This window comes from Camponotus floridanus, unplaced genomic scaffold (genome assembly GCF_003227725.1).
Source record: "Camponotus floridanus strain SB8 unplaced genomic scaffold, Cflo_v7.5 scaffold97, whole genome shotgun sequence".
Lineage (NCBI taxonomy): Eukaryota > Metazoa > Arthropoda > Insecta > Hymenoptera > Formicidae > Camponotus > Camponotus floridanus.
In genome coordinates this window covers 640,727-661,889 of record NW_020229868.1, presented here as the reverse complement: position 1 = coordinate 661,889, position 21,163 = coordinate 640,727, and the positions used below count along the sequence as shown (strand labels likewise).

Here is a 21,163-nt window from a genome sequence, read left to right as displayed (position 1 = left end):
TAAAAAAAACGGTATAAATTGCGTATACAAAGCACAAAAAGTGTGCGACGCGATCGGTGGAGCAATTTACAATAGCGGTTATCTGAGCGAATTTTTGCGCATATATATTTCTCTGTTATCGTAAAAACGCTGCAGTCGACGGGATAAAATATCGAAGTACAGCGCGTTATCTTTCGCTCTACCGTTAATGCACCGGCGAGGTCTCATAAATTTTCCGGATGAAACTTTGCGCTCCCACGCGTAAAATGGGAAATTATTGTACGCGTGCGGAAAATTTTCCTCAGAAACATTTTTCGTCCGAGAAAAGGAAGATATCGGTATTCGACGCCGCTTCGACACTGATTGTTGCGATATAAAACTTTACCCTCGAAACTCCCTAACATCCTTATCGAATAAAAAAAATTTCGTCCTTGCGACATTTTTTACAAATATTTCGCATTCGCAATAAATTTTATTATAAATTTAATTTTTTATTATAAATTTAATTTTTTATTATAAATTTAATTCGTGTTTCATCCGCGATAAGCGTCCTGGATGACGGAAGGATAAAATTCTGTGATTCGGAAAGAGAATATTTTGCCCTCGATATTTTGCTGCAAAAACTTGCCATCTCTCAGAAGGAATTTTAGGAGCTGGATTAGCCGGCGTTTCAAGGACTCGATGCTTGAAAATGAAAGTAGATGAGCACAAGGCAAAATTTCGAAAGAATCCGAGTATGCTGAGAGGAAAGTTAATTCTTCTTGCTCTGTATCGAGGCATTGCACTCGACACAGTAATTTACGGGGAGCCTCTACGTATTTTTCCCAACGTTCGAAACGGTGAATGATTACATCCGGTAAACTACATTGCTCGAATGCTTACAGAGTACTCCAAATGGCAGAGATCGATCATTGTGTCAGATTGCTCCCATAACACTGATAACTTGGAAATAAAAAATATATATGTATTTCATATCCATTCACATTGATTGAAATCCGAGGCTAGCGTGTGAGAGATATTTCGAAGATTTCCTTTAAAAGAATTTTACTAAGTGATCTTATAAAACCAAAATTCTCTTCGACAAGCGAGAATATTAAATTATCACGTCCACATAATTTTACAAAAATATGTTCCAATTTCCGCGAAATGTTTGTAACTTTTCAAATATTTCGAACGTAGAGGAAAGAATGAGGAAAATTTACTCTACTATTTTAAAGTTATCGTTAAACACGATCCTTGTGAGTAAAATTGAATGGAAAAAACTTTGGATATAATATAGTATTTTAAGTATTTAAAAGCAGTCGTTATTAAAGTCCCGAAAAAATAGATATTAATATGGAAAATTTAATATCATATACAGAGGATATATGTAAAGTTGAAAACATGTTCCCTCTTTTTAATCTTTCCCATTTTTTCACAGCTAATCGAAATAAAATTACGAAAAAAAGATTATTAGATGTTTTGATATTGTTACGCCCGCGGCGAGGACTTCGATTAATATCGAAGACGCGCGCGAAGAGATCGGTCGCTCGCGAGTCGCGCGAAATGAATAGACACTTTTAAAAGGAACTTGGAACTTTAATACACAACACACAGAACACTACAAACGGTAACACAGAACGTAATGCACAATATTATACACAATATTAGCAATCCGGCTCGGGCGCGATACAGAAACGCGTCCGCGCAGCTTGACAGCTGGAACCGAACTCAGATGACAGGCGCTGCTGTCAACAACCTTTTGACAACGCGCTTCTTCTCGTTAATCAGCGCCGTCCCGATGAACACGGACATTAGGGCCGTAACAATATTATTTAAATTTTATTTCTGTTTAAAGTCATTCAGAGATCGTATCGAGATATAACATCGATTACATTTCATACACGATGACCGAATAATTCGGATCGATTTGGGGCCGCAATTTGGGGATAGCAGGCCGATAAAAACGACCGCTAGCACTTGTTAAAAATAGATATTAATATGGGAAATTTAATATCATATACAGAGAATATATGTAAAATTAAAAACATGTTCTCCATTTTTAATCTTTCCCATTTTTTCGCAGCTAATCGAAATAAAATTACGAAAAGGAGATTATTAGATGTTTTGATATTATTTAAATTTTATTTCTGTTTAAAGTCATTTAGAGATCGTATCGAGATATAACATCGATTACATTTCATACACGATGACCGAATAATTCGGATCGATTTGGGGCCGCAATTTGAGGATAGCAGGCCGACAAAAACGACCGCTAGCACTTGTTAAAAATAGATATTAATATGGGAAATTTAATATCATATACAGAGAATATATGTAAAATTAAAAACATGTTCTCCATTTTTAATCTTTCCCATTTTTTCGCAGCTAATCGAAATAAAATTACGAAAAGGAGATTATTAGATGTTTTGATATTATTTAAATTTTATTTCTGTTTAAAGTCATTTAGAGATCGTATCGAGATATAACATCGATTACATTTCATACACGATGACCGAATAATTCAGATCGATTTGGGGCCGCAATTTGGGGATAGCAGGCCGACAAAAACGACCGCTAGCACTTGTTAAAAATAGATATTAATATGGGAAATTTAATATCATATACAGAGAATATATGTAAAATTAAAAACATGTTCTCTCTTTTTAATCTTTCCCATTTTTTCGCAGCTAATCGAAATAAAATTACGAAAAGCGACTGTTTCTATTACAGTGATCATAACGATAATAGGTCGCAGTCGAATTTGACAGTTACGAGGCGCGAAGTACGATGATCATACTTGTCGACGGCAAACTTTCTAATTAAGGACGCTGCTCGTTAAACCTGCTCGCATCTGCCGCGAGGTGCATTCGCTAATTAACCCAGTATTTTTTTTTTTTTTTTTCGAATTCCGACCAGACTATCTCCAATCTCAAATTGGCTTCCATTTTTTCACGAGGAAGTAAGTATGTTCGATCGAATCTCGTAATTGATGAGAGAGAGAGAGAGAGAGAGAGAGAGAGAGAGAGAGAGAGAGGGAGAGAGAGAGAGAAGGAGAAAGAGAGAGGATCTCCTACATCCCGTCTAATGTAGTAAATGTTCCGCGGGACAGAGCTGGAACCTCGTCGCATTTTGCAATGCAAATCGCGAAGAGACCAAAGATCTCGCTTTTCCCGGGGATAACAAGCCCGGATCGAATACCAAAATAATTTTACTACGCCGGGAATAACGTTGCTCCAACATTTTCTCTGCCGGGTAAAATCGCGATATGCCAGACGAAGGAGTTTAATCATCGCGAAATTGAACGCGAAATAAACGTCGCATCTTGTATCTTTAACGCAAGTACATTTAACACCGCGGCACGAAAAGTCCAACTACAACGGCAACTCGAAAGTCGAAATACAAACGGAATCCATCTCACTTGGGTGGAGAAAATGCGGTCACGTGTTTCGCGCAATCTCATCCCGCCCGCGATGTAATTAAGATGTCAACGAGCCGCGGCAGGAGCCAGCACGCCCCGTAAGTTGGCATAAACATAAATTGTATATATACATGGTGTCCGATAAAGATTGGACCAACGCTCGTGAGCGGGTAGAGAGCAATAAACTGAACAAAAAAGTCCTTTAACATTTTGCAATTTTTGCAATAATTATTGCAATATTAATTAAAAAGGATTGGCAATCATTTGGCATTTATCAAACACCATATATGTATGTATGTATGAATGTCCCGTGTCGTATACGGGGCTTTTACAATTTGTTCCCTCAAGTCGGCGCGTTAAAGAGCTCGACGACGATGGTCGGGATCCGTGCCAAAAAGCGTCGAAAAGAAAACAGACTACACGGAATTCCCGATATATCAGAAGTCGCGACTAATATGCCCGAATGTCCCGACACCGGAGAAACCGCACTGGGGGTCCGATATTCCAGGTAAAATTTTCGAGAAGATCGAGGAAAGAATCGCGGTATCTGCTTCCAACATTTTAACAACATTCCGTCGTCGAAAATTCCACGCCGAGGAGATGGCTCTTACGATTTCACCAAAGTAATGTCAATCGGGAGATTCGCAGAAAGCACTTTTATACGTCACGAAAGAAGTGAAATATTTCTCTAAAGTTATAAAAGATGCATAATTAAAAATTATAGGATTGCTGGAGACAAAGGTTTTTATCGCAAGCAAGGCGCATATTTTTCAAAAATTGTCTGTTCCTGGAAGAAGCGCGATAAATATTTATTTATGCGCTTTATGAACACGCAAATGACGCAAATAAAAAGTTGGAACATGAAGGTATATACGAGTATTTTAGCTGTTTGGAGATCGTTGAATAATTGTCCAAAGCCAGGAAAAATAAAACGCGAAAAAGCACACATGGTCTGAAGAAGGTTTTGAAGAATGAAAAACAGGGAAGAGAGAGAATGTTTTTTTGAACGTGAGGTGGAGCTTTATACAGCGTTCTTATCTCTGTTCTCTAGTGCTGTCCGAAGAAAGAATTTTCTAAAAAGAATCTTGGTAGAATTCACAAAGATAGTGTCTACTGATTTCCCAAGGGAAGTAATTTTTCTCTCGTCTTCTCCCTCCTTTCTTCGAGAAGTCATTTCTGTTTCTTCTCTTCATGGATCTCTCGAAATTGAAAGACGATTAGAATTATAACAGTCATTAAGACCAAGATTTCTCGAACGACAGAGAACAAATCGATCGGTCTCCGAAGTCTATTAAAAAAAAGGATTTAACTTATTCCTTTAACGATTCCAAAACTTTTATAATTCTTACAGAAAATTGCGAGAGATCCATTTTGTGTAGAAAGCAAATTCTGAAGAAAAATACTGACAAGATATATTGGCATATATATGTAATATATAAATTGTTAGACATTTTGGAAGGTCCTTTCAGGTCCATCAAATTTATAAAATTGTTAGAATTAGCAAATATCCCGGCATCATTTCTAATTTAAATCCTGTCTGTCCCCCTGGATGTAGCAAGCAAATCGTTATTGCCAATTTTCCGCATCGAACGATATCACTATCGCTGAAAGAACGACTCGAATGAACGATTCGTTAGGTCGAAATTGAAGAATTCGGTAACGCGCACGCTTCGGCGGATGTCGAGAGCAATCTATAGCGACAGCCGCGATTATTTGTATGCAAAATACTGGTCGTTGGCACGACCAGCCCGTTGCTCCTCGTCGTCCTCGTTCTCGGGGATTGTCATCACCGATCTGAGGCTTGTCTCGGACAAGCGAGGCGAGCAACGTGTCCCCGCGAGTCTTCTTTACGTGCTAAACCTCTGGGATAACTTCCGGACGACGCACGCCATTGTTTCGGCGTCGGAGAACCTGGCCGAGTCGAGTGGCGGACTGTATAAGGGGGACCTTGTTGGAAGAGATGACAGTCAGAGAGCAACGCAGCGGTCATGATTAAGAGCGAACAAAGGTACGCCCCAAATGGCTATCTCTTTCTCCGGCTTTTAATAAATCTGAACTACCGAGAGCCGCCATTAAAAGGGCATTTTCACTTCCTCCTTTTATACGCAGGTTATTATACGCTCTCGTGCACATTTGTGTGAGAATTTTTTAGGCAGACGTGAATGAAAATTTATAGCATAAATATCTTTTGCACGCGTGCTGTGTTCCTATTATACTGTTTTGTATAATATGCATTTTTATATCATTGTATATATATATATATATATATATATATATATATATATATATAATTAGAATAAAAATTTTAAAAATTTAGAAAATTAAAAAAATTTTTTTTTTAATTTAGAAAATTTAAAAATTAGAAAAATTTGTGGCATGATACAATGTTATATTTAAAACAATCGATGAAATTGAAAATTAATGATTAACTTTATTTTAATGACGGCCATTTTTGATAATACTTTGCAATTTGAAAAGTAATCTCAATTAATAAACTTGATGAAATATAAACGTCCAAAGAATCAAATACGCGAGCGGAAATAACTTCATTTCTAATACAATGTTAATTTAAAATCAAGGGAGAAAAAAAATTACGTAATCTCAGTGTTTTATTAAAATTTCTCGATTTTCTTCAATTTTCCCAAAAGAAAATAATTAATATAATTTTTCTCCATTTTCGAAAAGAATAACTCAGCGGAAAAAATGTCCGTATTTCGCTCCGTGTTTCGAGTGGAAACAATATCATTCCGAAGCAAGGCAGAACTAAGTCAGGGGAACAATCCGAGGAGCAACGGTAAAAATACTGTTTCCAAAAGCATGAAGCGAGGCAGAAAACTTTGCGCGTTTACCGATCTAGCGAACCCATCGATCCGAGAGGGGTTTATCGCCCGTGGGAAATTCGCAGACCGATCTACTGAAAAAATACCTGTGGTAAAAACGTAACCGTAATAAGGAGGCAAAAGGAGCAAGACTCATCCCCGAGTGGAGGGCGAGATAAAAAGCCCGGTGCAGTTGCGAAAGACAATTACGATACCCGGACTGCGAGAGGGGGAGGGGATGGAGGGCCGGGGTATTTCGCCTGCTTTTCACGGTGCTCCTAGGAACGATTGAATATTTCAGTGAGGCCATTAAGAGTCGACACGGGCACGGTTTAACGGGGCTCCGGAATAAAGGGATCGCCGAATTAACAAGAGCGCGGACCCCTGTCCGGTGGAGTCTCCGTCTCGAGGAAGAGAAAAACTCGGCAAAGTCGAGCGCATCGAAGAAAGCGAAATTAATTCAATTCGTCGAGACAATGACAACTTGCCGGGTAACGTGGGATCGCTTTCTCCAAAGGAGGAGAGAATTTCACTGGGAAGAAGAGAGACACTCGACTGACGATACGTCAGCTCGCAAAATGCAGGAAATATGGAAAATGTAGCGGAAAATGGTGGAAAAGAACAGATGTACGTAAAGAATATTAGAGCGTTGCACATGAAATGTCAGTTTTGTATTAACGATTTTCAGGTAATTTTAGGGAAAACAAAATATTCGAAAAGATTTAGTAATGCTTTTTTTCAATAATACGTGTGTGAGTGGGAAATTATTTATTCCATATTTTTATTTCGAACAGGAATGGAAAATGTAGTTTAAAAAAAAATATGTTTTCAGCTTCGTATTCGAAACAGATTTTATGTATATTCATTTTTTTGACGTTAATATGACTATTTTTTTTCTTCTTGCAAGAGGAAGAGTAAGAAATTTTTATTGCAAATTATATCTCACATATTATTTTATTTTTGAGATCATAGAGTAATATTATAAAAATTGTCATATTCAATGTAATTCACACATACGTATATTCAGTCAAAATACACATATAATAATTATATCATTTTAATGAAATATTTTATTATCAAAATTTATTTACAAGAGTGTTCTGCAAAATTTAAACTTTCAGCAGACTTTTTAATGACTTTTAATCCAACCAGATATATGAATATATAAAATATTGAAAAAAATTAGTTGAAAGAAATGAATTCTAAATGCTTTTTAAATATATGTCGTTATTAGTATTTCTCACATTTTACTTTAACAATTGATTGATTTTCATGAGATCTGATAATTTGGCGCGAAGGAAGCGACAGAAATATATAAAATGAGAAAAGTGGGAGACGTGAAGAGTAAAATCACTTGAATAAAAACGATAAAGTTTTTGCAGTTGAGAGAATACTCTTTCAAGTATATAATCGATTTCAACTGATACTCGATTAAATTTAATTGAATAGATTACAGAGCTCTTCATCACATATTGAGTCGAATACTCGAGTCAAGCATTCCGGATTGTTACTGAATTAAGAGGCTTCCGACCGATGCGACACGCGCGAGAGAGAATGCGGAAAAATAATGGAAAAATTGTCGTTGGGGCGAGCATTTATCGATTAACGATGAGCTTCTTATCATATCATGGTAGTTACATCGAGTCGACGAGTCGTTTTTCACAAAGTAGTTTTAATATTCGACTCTCTGGTAAAAGCTTCTCGCGGAAATGCGAATATCTAAACGTGATGCAAGATGACAAATGGGATGGATTAAAGCGCAGACGGATATAGCGATTTGAAATTAAAAATCCTCCGGCCCTTGATTAACGCGCGCCAGCGCGATTTTTTTCAACAAGGAAGACAGAAAAACGGGACAGGCCATCGAGAAGAATGGAAAATGCGGCACGATGTTTTAGTGCATCGCGTGAAGTAATAATCGAACGTTTCCCCGAGAGAAGATTAACTCACAAATGCTAAAGTGTACGTACAACGTGTGTTATTAATTTTTTTCCAAAGGCAATACACATATTTCCAAAATTCTAACTCTACAAGCTCCGTTATTTCGAAAGCTTCACACTTGATGAAACAAGGTGCTAGCAAATATTATAAATTTTTAAATTAAAATTTCTTCAGCTTGTCTCCCTCTACCTCTCTCTCTCTCTTTCTCTTTCTGACATGTATTGAGCTTTTTCCTTTTTTGAAAGGTAAAAAGGAAAAAATAAAAATAAAGAGGGAAATGAAAGAGATTCTTTTGTCTGACGAAAAAAATTAAAAATGCGGTGCAAGCATATCGTGTACATTAATAATCAAATGTCCTCAGCAGGGAATTAATCCAGAAAGTACATCAAATAGATGTATTCGAATATAATATCTATATCCTTTTTTCAAATTCATACAAAGTAGTTTCTCATTTATATACATTCGTGAATCATATAAATTATAATAAAAAGATTATAAAATTATAAACACAATTTTAATTAATTTTAAACTTCTTAATGTCTTTTAGATGGAAAAAGTGATTTTAGCCTAACAGTTAAAGATTATCCAATCAGTGTTTCTGCGTCAGAAATCGAAAGATCGTATTTCTCTAGATATCAATAATTATTTCAATACAACCTGACTTTGCGGCACTTTATGTCGGGGCACGCGATTACAGAATTAAAATTCAAAGCGCGAAGCAGCCGAGGAAGATGTCGAAAGCTGCATGTTTCGCGAACTCGTCGCCTCGACCAGACATTTAGAGATATCTATTATCCCACTTAAAAATTAGCATCGGGAAAGAGTCGACCTTTCTGCTCGTCGTATCTTGCTGCATCGCACATCCTCTAGCTCTACTTTCGTGATTATCGAATGCGCTTCTCTCTATAGAGCCGAGAGAAGGGTCATAGAGAGAGAGGGAGAGGATTTTGAAGGGCACGTACGCAAATCGGAGGATGGCACCGCCCCACTCGCGAATTCCGTTTCATCTCGTTAATGCACTTTGCCGGAGTTCGGGGACCAAGTTACGGCAGCGTTACGTCCAATCGAGGTGCTCGTATCGAGAGGAGGAGGAGAGAGATGGCGAGATAGACAAGCTCGTCGCGTATCTTCATTAATATTCGTTTGAATTGCGAAACGGGAATTTCACGCGCGTGCACTTGAACATGTCCATGCAACATGCATTTTCGGCGGTTTACCTGACGGTTGTATCATCCGCTTACACACTAGACCTGCGATCTAGGATTTTGTTGGGTATCGATGAAAATAAAATGATGGCTAATGGCAAAATTTAATATCCAAGATATAAAACTGAAAACACATTACACTCTCCATTTGGATTTTTTTCTGTAATATTATATATTTAACCGAAATGGAATTGATGGAAAAAACCTTTTTTCATTCTGCGAGATAAAACATTGCTGAATTTTTTAAATAATGTACGTATAATTAATTTCCTCGGAAATTATCTGAAAAATATTGATGTAAAAATTAATGTTTCTCGTACGCAGGATTCAATATTATTGCGTAAAAGCAAAAGATTAAATTTTGTTGAAAAGAGCGTCATCATAAAAGAAGAAGAATTGCAAAGAATGTTAAATCAAATTCATTACTTAAAGATATTAAGTTTAATTAATTTTTTAAGATATTAAATTTAATTAATTTTTCAATTTTCGATTACTATAAATGTCACCTGTATCGTTAATGTATTTGCCATAGAAATCACCTTTTTCACGCGAAAATGCATTCTTTTACAGGAAAAGGAGTGAAAGAAAAATTTAATTACCTCAATCGAGTTGTGACTGTGTGTGACTGTGTATCTCATTCTGATTAAAAGTTCCGATCCTTCCATGGCGCGTTTATAAATGGAGATTTCGATTTGTCAAAAAATGTCCGCGAAAGGACAAGTAATAAACAGAGAAGTCAAGTCGGAAGACTGGCGCGTTAGACGGCGAGAAAGGAAGGAAGGAAAGGGAAAAGACGATATAACCGAGTTATATTTTCCGGTTCCGCGAACGCGTGGGAACGAGGGAAACCTTTTTCGTTTCCGCTTGTGTTTCTTCTCTTTGCCCGAAGAAGAGAATATTCGGAGCACGGAGGAAACAATAACTCGCGTTTTCACCGACTGTGTTTTACTGAACTTTGGCTGGGCGCGATTGGGGAGAAAAAAATTTATAAGGTGTACTTCTTTCTCTTTTTCTCACACAATTACCTTGGTAAAAATGCAGAAGCGGAATATTTGACAAAAGAACTTTTCTAAATAGTATCGAAAGCTATTAGACCTTTTGTATAATGATAATTATCTTTTAAATTTTCTTTTCTTCAATCTCTAATGCATTTCTAAATTTCTAAAGATGACAGAAATATTTTTCCATCATATATTTCGTGGAATATAAAGTATTCTCATATACTTTTTTACGCTTTTATATTTTTACAATTTTTTGAATTACGTGATGTCTGCTAAAATTTTGTAATAAATTTCCTGAGAGTTTCCTGATCTTTCAAGTAATTTGGTCTAAAATTTCAGGTAAAAAAAATATTTTAAAAAATTTTTGGTTCCATTTTCTAAAATATATGTGTTTATTACACGAGTTTTATAATGTTTTTTACTACAAAGGAAAATCAGAATAAAACATTATATATTCAATATTTTGTTAATACATTGAATATCTAAATAAAAATAGATTTTTTTACGGAAATAGATATATCTATGATATAAACATATATTAAATTTAAACATATATAATTCACAACTTGGTTCATTGTCGATTTTACCATATAAGAGTAAAATTATCACAAAGAGATAATTTTTTAAAAATTCCACAAGTTCCAATCAAATTTCCTGTTTCCTCCAGATACAAAAAAATTCCGTGAGAATTCCAGATTTTCCCATGTTTTTCCGAGTAGTAGACACTCTGAATTATTTATAATAACTAAATTTTTATTCGACGCGAGACGACATTTTATACATGACATCAAATTTAAATTTTTATCATCCGATCTTGCATCATCTCGTCCCAACTACTTCGGATTAAGCTATAAAATCTCTTATTGTCGATTATCCAAAGACGGATCTTCTTCCTACGAAGAGAGCAAAGTGTTCCCAAGAGTATCGATCGATCGATAAAACGACAAATGACAGACGGGCAAGACCGGCCTGAAATATCACCCGTGTTGATTCAAAGGGGTGATGGTTGGGTTTACATTACGTCCACTTTCATTCGATTGATTATTCCGAATCGGTTTGCTCGATAGTCGATTTCTATCGCTTTACCAAGAGACCTCTTATTGATCGCTCGCTCGCTTTCTCATTACCGAACCATCGTGTTATATCTCGCGATAGTCCACAAAGGGTCAAAGTAACTCATCAGGTAGTTTAGCTCTCCTCCCTACTTCTATTCTACGCTGCAAATCATGAATAATAAAGAGCTTGATTCAATATCGATATATAATAAGTATAAGAAAGTATTTCACGCAGACTTGACATTATTCAATGATTTCATAAAAAAAAAACATCAATACATTTTTCAAAATAGTACATGTTAGATATATATTTTTATATCTAGCATATTAAACCCCTTTGAAGAAAAAAATATACGCGGTTCTATTTAATCGGTGAACAAACTTTTCTACCATTGAACCTTTCGACAGGTTAAGAGCTGTACTTTTATACGTCGTATACAACTGTAGTCGGGTTCTGCTCGTTATGTTACACGCTCGTTACTTCTCGAGGAACGCTTGCTCTCGTATTTCGTGCGGAAGAAAACGCGCGTGTGTGTAAAGCAAGAAGAAAGGGACGACTGAAGGGACTCCTTCGCGAAGAGCGCGGTTTATCAGAATAAAAAAAAAGGGAAAAAGGATGAAAAATAATCTCATTTAGGTGATCGTGAGGCCGTAACCGGGTGCAACTATGTCAAGTAAAGTGGGAGGAAAGCGAGGTATCCTCGTCGACGGTTATTTCCCAGGGAAAAATATTTTTAGCCGTCGACAACAGGCGACAACGTCTGCCCTTCATCGTTACGCCGATTAATAATCTCTTCCCTACCTTTTTCTTCTCCTCTCCTTCTTACTGTTGCCCGTCGAGATCCATTTGTCTACTTGGACTCTGTTGAAGCGGGCATATTTTTTCGCGCGTGACTAGAACAATTGGAGAGAAAAGAGATCAGGATCCTACAATTTCCAAAGAAAACAAAATTGCAACACCTACATCATTATTTTTCTCTTATTATACAGAATATCTCTCTTTATCGAAAGCACATTGTTTGATTTTCGTTCTTGTTCGTTGAGCGTTTCATTGAGAAATTTTTCCATTGTATGATAAAAAATTTCTTTTGAAAACTATTTTCCATGATAGGATTATGAGGATAATACAGAAGCTGAAAATTTAATCAACTGAAATGGAAATTATTGATCTTTTCGTCTACTATAAAATTCGACTTTTCAGGTTGGAACCTTCAATAGCTAAACTTTCTCAATTTCGCAATTTGCGCGTAAAAAATTCAAGGCTTTTATACATTAATACTTTTAAATTACCAAAGATATTAAATATATATAAATTCTTTTATACGTGAATTTTAATTCCAAACTCGTGAAAAACCCGTAAAAAAAATATTCAATTTGATTTTTAATTTGAAAAACTAGCGTCCTGAAATTTTACGCTAAAATTAATTGACATTAAATATTTTATTTATAAAATACACACACCAATTTCGACTCATGTCCCGTGTGTCTAGAGTTCACGGTTAAAAAAATCTTCTACTATAGTGATTAAGGCGAGCGTTAAATAACGAGAGGAGCAAACGAAAGCGGAAAGAAAGTTCTCCTGTTCCTCTTTCCTCTGTGCTCCCTCGGTTTTTCTAATCGCGCTAATGCAAGTTCAATGCTGGACAACAAGAAGTGTTTAGCTCGCCGCGGAAGGAACTTAATTGCTTTGATTTTTCACTCCAGGAAATTACCGTTCGCCGTTACCGGAGGCTTTTCCGCTCAAAAGAATAAGAGAGACAGAAAGAATTAAAGAGAGAAAGAGAGAATGAGAAAAATTCGATTAATCACGGTAATTCCACTTTGTTTTATTTGATGTCAAATTGCCTTTGATCCGCTTTTAAAAAGATATCTTGATTTGAATTTATTTCGCGCTCATATGGGATAAAACGTTCCATCTTGTGCTAAATTGTACGTTCATTGGATGTCTCCGCAGTAACAAATTCTCCATTCAATTCGGAGAATCGAGAGGTTCTTTCCTCGATCAAAAATTAATTTCTGCGTTGTTCGTCGTCTTATAACTTGCAACGCGCTTTACTTGTTCTTTGCTTTTTATCGCCATGAAAAATGGTATTGTTAAAATCTTCGTATCTCTTCAATCTCTCTCATTTGTCTCTCATTATTTCCTCATGTTATTCTGTATCCTCTTTGCGTTTCCTTCTTTACTTGCTCTTTTGTTTTCGCCACTTAATCATTTTTCCTCTTTTGCATTCTTTTTTCTTTTTATTTGCTTTCTTTCTCTTGCTGTTGTTTTCTCTTTCTTTTATTCCTCTTTTATTCCGGATTGCTTTCGTCCTCGTTTTTTTAAAGATTTTTATTTGAATATATTTTGCGCTCATATAAGTAATCCATCGTGCGCAAAGAGCAACCCTTTCACGATGCCATTTCCCCGGTCGCGGATTCATGCATAATACATTCGCGCCAGCGGATGCTGGCTTACGCTACGGTAGATGGAGCGATATCATTGTTTGCGAATCATTGAATCGACCGAAAGCATTATCGTGTCGTGTAGCACGACACAATTTTGTATCGGGAGTTTACGAAAAATTTAGTCCTCGAGCCATAAGGCATTAAATCCCGGCGAACTCAATAATATAATGTCAATGATAAAAACTGAAGCGTATATCTTTCGAAAAGTTCTCCAACTTTTGAATAAGAAATGTATGTTTTTTTTAAGAAATTTTGCTACAGAGTTTTTTTTGTTCTTTTGCAGCAATTTAAATAATTTGGACAGTGTCGCGAAGAGACATGAGAAAATACCGGAAAATTCAGAATTATTAGCACATGTTTCTAGATAAATTTTAATGATGTACTTTAGAGTACGTTAGGGATGAAATCTCGTTGGAAGAAGTAATTTTCCAGTAACATCGCGTAAGGGGGACCAAGCAGGCTTACCGAACTTATTTGCAAGCTAAACTTTGTTTCTCTTTCGTGCAGAATGACGGAATTTCACGTCGCATCTTGTTGAATCGCTAATCAAGCGGCGTTTAACTTCTGAATCTATTAAATTCTTTTGTAGAACAACTTTACGATACCTTATGAAAAAGATAACAAAAGCACGTTACTTAATTTTTTTGAGAAGAGAAGAAGGAATCGGGAGAGAGAATGTATGTCGTAATAATAAAAACGCGATGGCGAAATTAATGATACGATTTTAAAAATATATCGATACAAAATATGACACCTGCATAAAAAAAAGAAATTGTCTTCTTAATAAAAGAGGCTTATAAAGTCGCGCCGACCGTATAAGGCCAACCGACAAGATCATACTTGTTAATGCATTTGCGGACTGTGCGATGACCGCCATTATTATTTCGAACTGATCCAATACAATGTCCGTCAATTATCTATGCGTGTGAAAATCCTTTAAGCAGCTTTAGTCGACTGGTTTGCCGCAGGATTTATACGTGCCATCGAGAATCAAACACATTTCACACTTCATCGCATTAACATAAATCTGTATCTTTTATTTCCTGAATTCAATAGATAATATCGTAATATTGTTTATCGTTAATGTAGATAAAAAATTTTGGAGAGTAAAATCGTTTGGTTTCTTTTGAAAAATAAATAAATTTCTTTATTCAAATTTTAAAAAAATTAAAAAGTGAATAAACGCCTTCATTTTTTAAAAAGATGAATTTCGATGAAACGCTTCATTGCACAATATTTCTCTTCGACAATCAAAAAATAAATTGATTAAGAAATCCACGGATTAAAGAAGTACTTGATTTGGGACACCCGTATGTCGGTGTATCCGATTTACTAGATAGAAAGGTAAAGAAATCTCTAGTTCCTTAAATCGCGAAATGCTCCCGTCCGACAGAAAATGATAAATCAGCTTGAACTTTTTCCCACGACGCAAGTTCTCGCGGCGGATAGTCTCGATTAATCAAAAGCAGCTCTTATCCGCGAGCTGCGAATTGCCATTAATATCATTCGGTTTGGCGTGACATCAAAATACACAGGTGACGCGCGATGCGCCAAGTTTGTTTGCTACGTGAAAAATGGCCGACAACTTAAGAAAAGTGGAAATTTGGCCAAAGTACTCCCAAGAGTTTTGAAATTGATCGATCAAAAAAATGTCTCCTTACGCGAGTAAGCAATCTTTCATCTGATACTTTAATCAACTAGAAAGCTTACTTTTAAATATCCCATAAATCTATATTTTTTTATATTAATATATAATATATTATATAATATATTATATATTAATATAAAAAAATATAGATTTATGGGATATTTAAAAGTATAGTATAATAAAAATATATCATAATATACTATTATATAAAAGTATATTATAATATATAATATATTATATAATATATTATTTATAATATCTTATTGCTTACACTCTTTATAACATGATACATAAAATTCATTTCATTTATAATTATAAAATTATCTCGATTTCCAATTTTTTACTCTCCAAGAAATCAGAAATTTTTTTTCATATTGCTTTTTTTCTCAATTCCCGAAATTCTTCATCATCTTGATCAGAAACCGTAGCGCATACATCGCATTGCTCGATAAAGTCATTAAATTTTTTTACACCACATTAACCGGTTACTATGAGAATGCTTGGTATATTTTCTACGCTCTGAAAACTTGCAACGTAAAAATTTCTTGCCTGACATTAAGGATGGTTCTCCTCTTAAGAAAAAATATCTCGGAGATTTTTAATTTATTCAACCCAACGAGTTTGAGAGAAAGATCAAAAGAAGCTATCGTTGTAATTTTTCATTTCTAACTTTCTTTGGAAAACAAAATCGCATTGCATGAAATCCTCATACAAGTGAAATTTATCACAGATTAACTAGAAAATATCTTTCACTTTTGATTTTTCCACGCATTCATCATTTTTTTCCACAGCATTTTATATGTCCAGAATATTTCTCGGTACTCTATTTGTAAAATACCTCACATTTTATCATTAAATGCAAAATTCCTCGATTATATACTTCGGTTTCGCACCTTTCTAGGTGCGTAATCCCTGTCCCAATTGTAGATATCAGTTCCGCCGATTCGGGGCAAACTGCAAATTTAAATGCGAACTCGGTCACCGAGAGAACGGAATGGTACGCGATGCTTGGGAAGAAACTTTCGTCGAGTTTTCACGGGAACGACAAGGGGGAAGAATCCGAAAACGCGTTTCGACTCAAGTTTATCGAGCGAAAAAAGAACGCGTATTCCACTTTCGTGTATCGCGATCTTCCGATCGAAATTTCGCAAACTTTAGCGCCGCGATAAAGACTATCACAATTGTTACGCGCAAGCGGAATTGAAAAATCCTCCCCCAGTTGTTTCTCCGATAAATGCACTTCTTTTTCCGATTGCTAAAGTTCAAGCTACCGGATCGGTCGAAACGTTACATTGCGCGAGAAAGTTTATTTTATGATATTTTTTTCCCTCGTAAAACTTTTTATATTTGCACGAAAATCTATTAATATTATTACTAATTTTATATAATTTTATAAATATATTTAATATTATTATTAATATTATTACTTATTGTTAATAATATTTTTAATATTAAAATTATTGCTAACAATATAAAATACTATAATAAATAAAAATATGGAATATTATTAATATTATTAATATTATTAATATTAAAACGGTGTTTTATATGTAATATTAAGAATAATTTTAGTATTAATATTGTTTTAATATTAACACTAACAATAATTTTCGTAATTTTTTCTCTAAATACCTTTTATACCTTTTATTTTAATAAATTTCCTTTATATATGATTGATCTCTTTTTTCAAATGATCGGCTCAATTAATATATATTTTCGCAAACTTTCGATCGACGCGTAATACACTTGAAAGCACTGCTGTCTAAATTAACGCAGCTAGACGTCTACGCGAGATTGTCATTTATCGAAAAAAAATGAAAGAGAAACGGATATCGAGAGATCTACAATTACAATAGAAGCGAAAATCGCACCTTGTTTCTCTCGGGACATAGTTACACGTTCGTTAGTTCTCGTTCCATTCTCTCTTTCTTTCTACCCTCTTCACTCTTCTCATTCGCGCGCTTCGTCTTTTTCTTTTATTTCCGTTGCCAACCGTCGTGATAAATTAGTCGACGGTTCTATTAACGCACTCGTCTACTATTAATTTGTTATTTACAGGTCGGTATGAGCCCTCCTTTTTATTACGTCACGACGTACCTCGAACTCTTTTGCGGGTCTCATCGATCATACTATGTTACCTCATCGCGTATCCATCTTGTTCTCGCTTGTTCCCAACTTGTCTCCAAACTTGTGTGCTCTCATGGCATCATGTTCTCCTCAACACATGCAATCAACCTCTGATCCCTGTCTTACGAACTTTAGCGACGTTCGAACATCTCGAGTACTTAAGCTTAGATCCGAAAAAAAGGACTTTTCTTAAGTCGACACAAATTGCTAAAAAAACCCAAATTACTATCCCCAGTCATTACATGACCATATTCCTATTCACTTTTAATCTCGTCTGTCCATTTCAGTTTTTTCTTCCTATCTACTTTTCCATTCATGCATACGTATTATCTTTGTACGATTTTTAACATTTCTTATGATAAATATATACGGTTTCTATTTTTAAACAGCTATTGATAAAACGAACAACGATACAAGATAAAGAAAAAATATTTTTTCTTTTCAAATGTCATACATATATAATTTCTGTGCAGCTTCTGATATTGTTATTTGAATTTCATAATTTCATCATCTTTCTCTCTGTATTTTTAAATAGAATTATTCAGGATTATTATAACAAGATATATAAATATACGCATTCTAGAGAATTATTTAAAATAATAAAATGTAAAATGAATACATGTATTAGACGCTTTAAAACTAAATATTTTAGGTAGGATTAAAAAAAATACATATAAAACTCATCTGAGATTTTATATGATATTCATACACACATATATAATATATAATAGTACATATACAATACATAAACGTGCACACGTTCTTGAAAGACTACGGAATGGTACGAGAGTTTCTGAAAAGAAACGAAGACAGAGACAACAATACGAGAGAGTAAAAGGGATGATCGTGTATGCAACTGCTGCTCGTATCTAGAGCAAGACTGCGAGTGAAGATGCAAAGCGCGGGACACGACACGCCTCTCATCGATCAGAGACAGCTCGGTCTGTCCGGGAAACGAATGAAATGGAGTACACACGCGATAGTGCATAAAATATACGGATATCAAACCCGCGTGCGACGACCACCCTCGAGCTTCGTCGGATATTCGGGGTCGCGCGCAAGGATATCAATCTATCAATATATTATCGGCGAGTGTAAACTGACGTATACTCTGGAACGCTGCTCCGAAATATCGACACGCTCGTCTCGCTTTGTTATCGTCCCGCCCCGTTATTGGCTGCGTTAGCGTAACCCACCTCCAAGAGCGACACATTGTATTTAAACATAATTCGCCTCACGTCGAACGGCAATGATGGATGAGAGGACGCGAAAATGAGTGTCGAGAGTTCGAGTAAGATATAACGCGGCGAGAGAGATACCTTGAACCCTTTTTCGAAAGAAACATTTCGCTTTCGTTGATAAAATGAGAGAGGTGAAAATTATAAAAAACAATAATTAATTACGCGTTTATCTTTTCCAAATTTATCATTTTTCGCATCAATTACGCAAAGCGGCGATGAGACGGTGCATTCATCTAAATTACAAATGAAATTCGATATTCTGCGCATTAAATTGATTAAATTATCAGAATATTGTCCATGTGAGTGTGGTATTTCCAAGTATCGATGAAAATTAATTCGCGACACGGAATACGGTATTATTAATAATAACTGTTAATGCGTGTAGAGTGCAAACACACGGAAATATTCAATTTGAAAATATCGTGCGCTTATTTTTATTAAAAAAAAAAAGTTGCAGATTTTTCCCGAATCAAATTAATTCCTTGCGGTGAGTATCGCATCGGCGGATATAGAAATATGATTGACGGTGCTCGGAGGAGAAAAGGGGGTCCGCATTCCTATTCGTTATTTTTTCAAAAAACTAGAGATTAGAGACACCAAGTTTATTTTTCACAGAAAGTTTCTCGAACTCGCATGTCGCAAATTTCACGCAAACGAGATCGAAAACATTGCCTATATACATATACATATATGTAAACATTTTCCGGCGCACCGTTTAACGTCACTCTCTCCTCCCGTTTTCCTCGTTACATTTCCATGTTGCAGATATTTGGTCCGTGGTTCCGTTTGTCGACTTTTTGCGGGCAAATTGCATAGGGTCGGACGGGGAAGGGGGGGTGAGAGAAAAGGGGAAGGGAAGAGGAGGCAACGGGAAGGTATGCCACGTCGAAACGTTATTACGTCCGGCACTTTATTCGCTCTATTCGTTCCAGACACAGACGAACACGAACGATGGCATCCCGCCGAATTCCGCGAGTGCTGGAGCTATGTAATTTACTGCGACTGTAAGAATAACGTTATCGTGTAAGTGTGTGCGTCTGCGACACGAGCGTGTCGCGTCTTTCTACCATGATAAGAAGTGTTTCGTAGATTGCCATTTAGAGGCGACGTGACCTGCAATTGGGACGTTCAAAATGCTATCATGTAAATTGGATCTAGATTCACCATCGATTAATTTCCTTATATCTCGTTTAACGATTAAATGCTGAGCGTCGAAAATTAAAATTAATGTCAAATTTCTTTTCCTCGTTTTATATTTTTATATTTTTTTAGGGAACATTTTTACATTATTAGAGAATGCTATGCAAGTCGTAATTATTTATCTTTTTAATTAATTTAAATAAATGGTAGATATTTATATATGTCATTATTATTATTAAATTAATTTATTGCGCGCAAAGCATTTTAGAGGAAATTTCTTCAACCGTAACTAATAGGCAAATATATTTAAATACATGTTTCACCTTATAATTGCTTAATGTGCATCAAATACATTTTAACTTTATTAAACAATAAATTCATTTTTTAATCATACGAATTGTTTTAATTAAATTAAATTGTTTAAACTGCTAAAAAAAGCGTCCTCGTATTTAAAAAAAAATATTAAAATACTGTGAAATTAGTGTACATTTTTCTGCGCAGCCTTTAATAAATCGCATCTCCCGAGAGAGAAGCTTGGGTTAAACTAGCAAAATTTAAAGCCACCAGCAACGCGCTCGCATTTCCTTCACGCGCTGCATTTTCGGCGAGCATCCACTCGTTCGTCATGCGTCTCATTTGGGGCGCATGTGCGCACTTCCGGTGAATCTCGCGCCCGCACGAGAGAGTATCTTAACTGCTACGACATCCGGCAAGCTTCGCTCAAAGGATGGAGCATAACTGTACGTATCGTCCGTATTCCGTACACACGTAGCTGCAATCTCGTTACGCGGCTGAAACGTCTCCATCCTGTTGGCGACATTCGAAGAGGTGGCCAGACCAAAAGCAATTTCGCTTAAAATCCACCCACTTCCTCCCTCTGCCTCGCTCCTTCTCGGGTGCAAGCGCGAGTGGAGTTGTTGAAGACGCTGTTCTTTTTCTTCCCCTTGCCTCCTTCAAATCTCAGACTTCCGCAAAACTATTCTCGCGGCCCAAAATAGCGCCCGTTATTCGCTAAAGGCGAATGCATCGCGAGTCGAGCGATAAGAAAATTCAATTGCATCGCTCAACGTCAGAAGAGTCCAATTCCAAAAGGATCTGTGTCTCTCGTTCCTTCCTTCTTTCGCTGAAATTCCATCTATCGAGAATCGTTGTATATCGA

The 21,163-nt window shown here is 35.9% G+C and overlaps 1 protein-coding gene across 10 annotated transcripts in view; it reads right to left on the bottom strand.

The window, feature by feature from the left end:
- The window catches only part of LOC105248709 (protein-tyrosine sulfotransferase), a 322,406-nt gene that overhangs the window by 35,074 nt on the left and 266,169 nt on the right, over positions 1-21,163 (bottom strand). The window contains exon 2 of one of the 10 annotated variants that reach the window (XM_025415103.1): positions 12,203-12,294. The exons of the other annotated variants lie outside the window; for them this stretch is intronic. The gene's annotated coding sequence lies outside the window, so the exon portion shown is untranslated. The remainder of the gene's footprint in view (positions 1-12,202; positions 12,295-21,163) is intronic. 10 annotated transcript variants of the gene reach the window in all.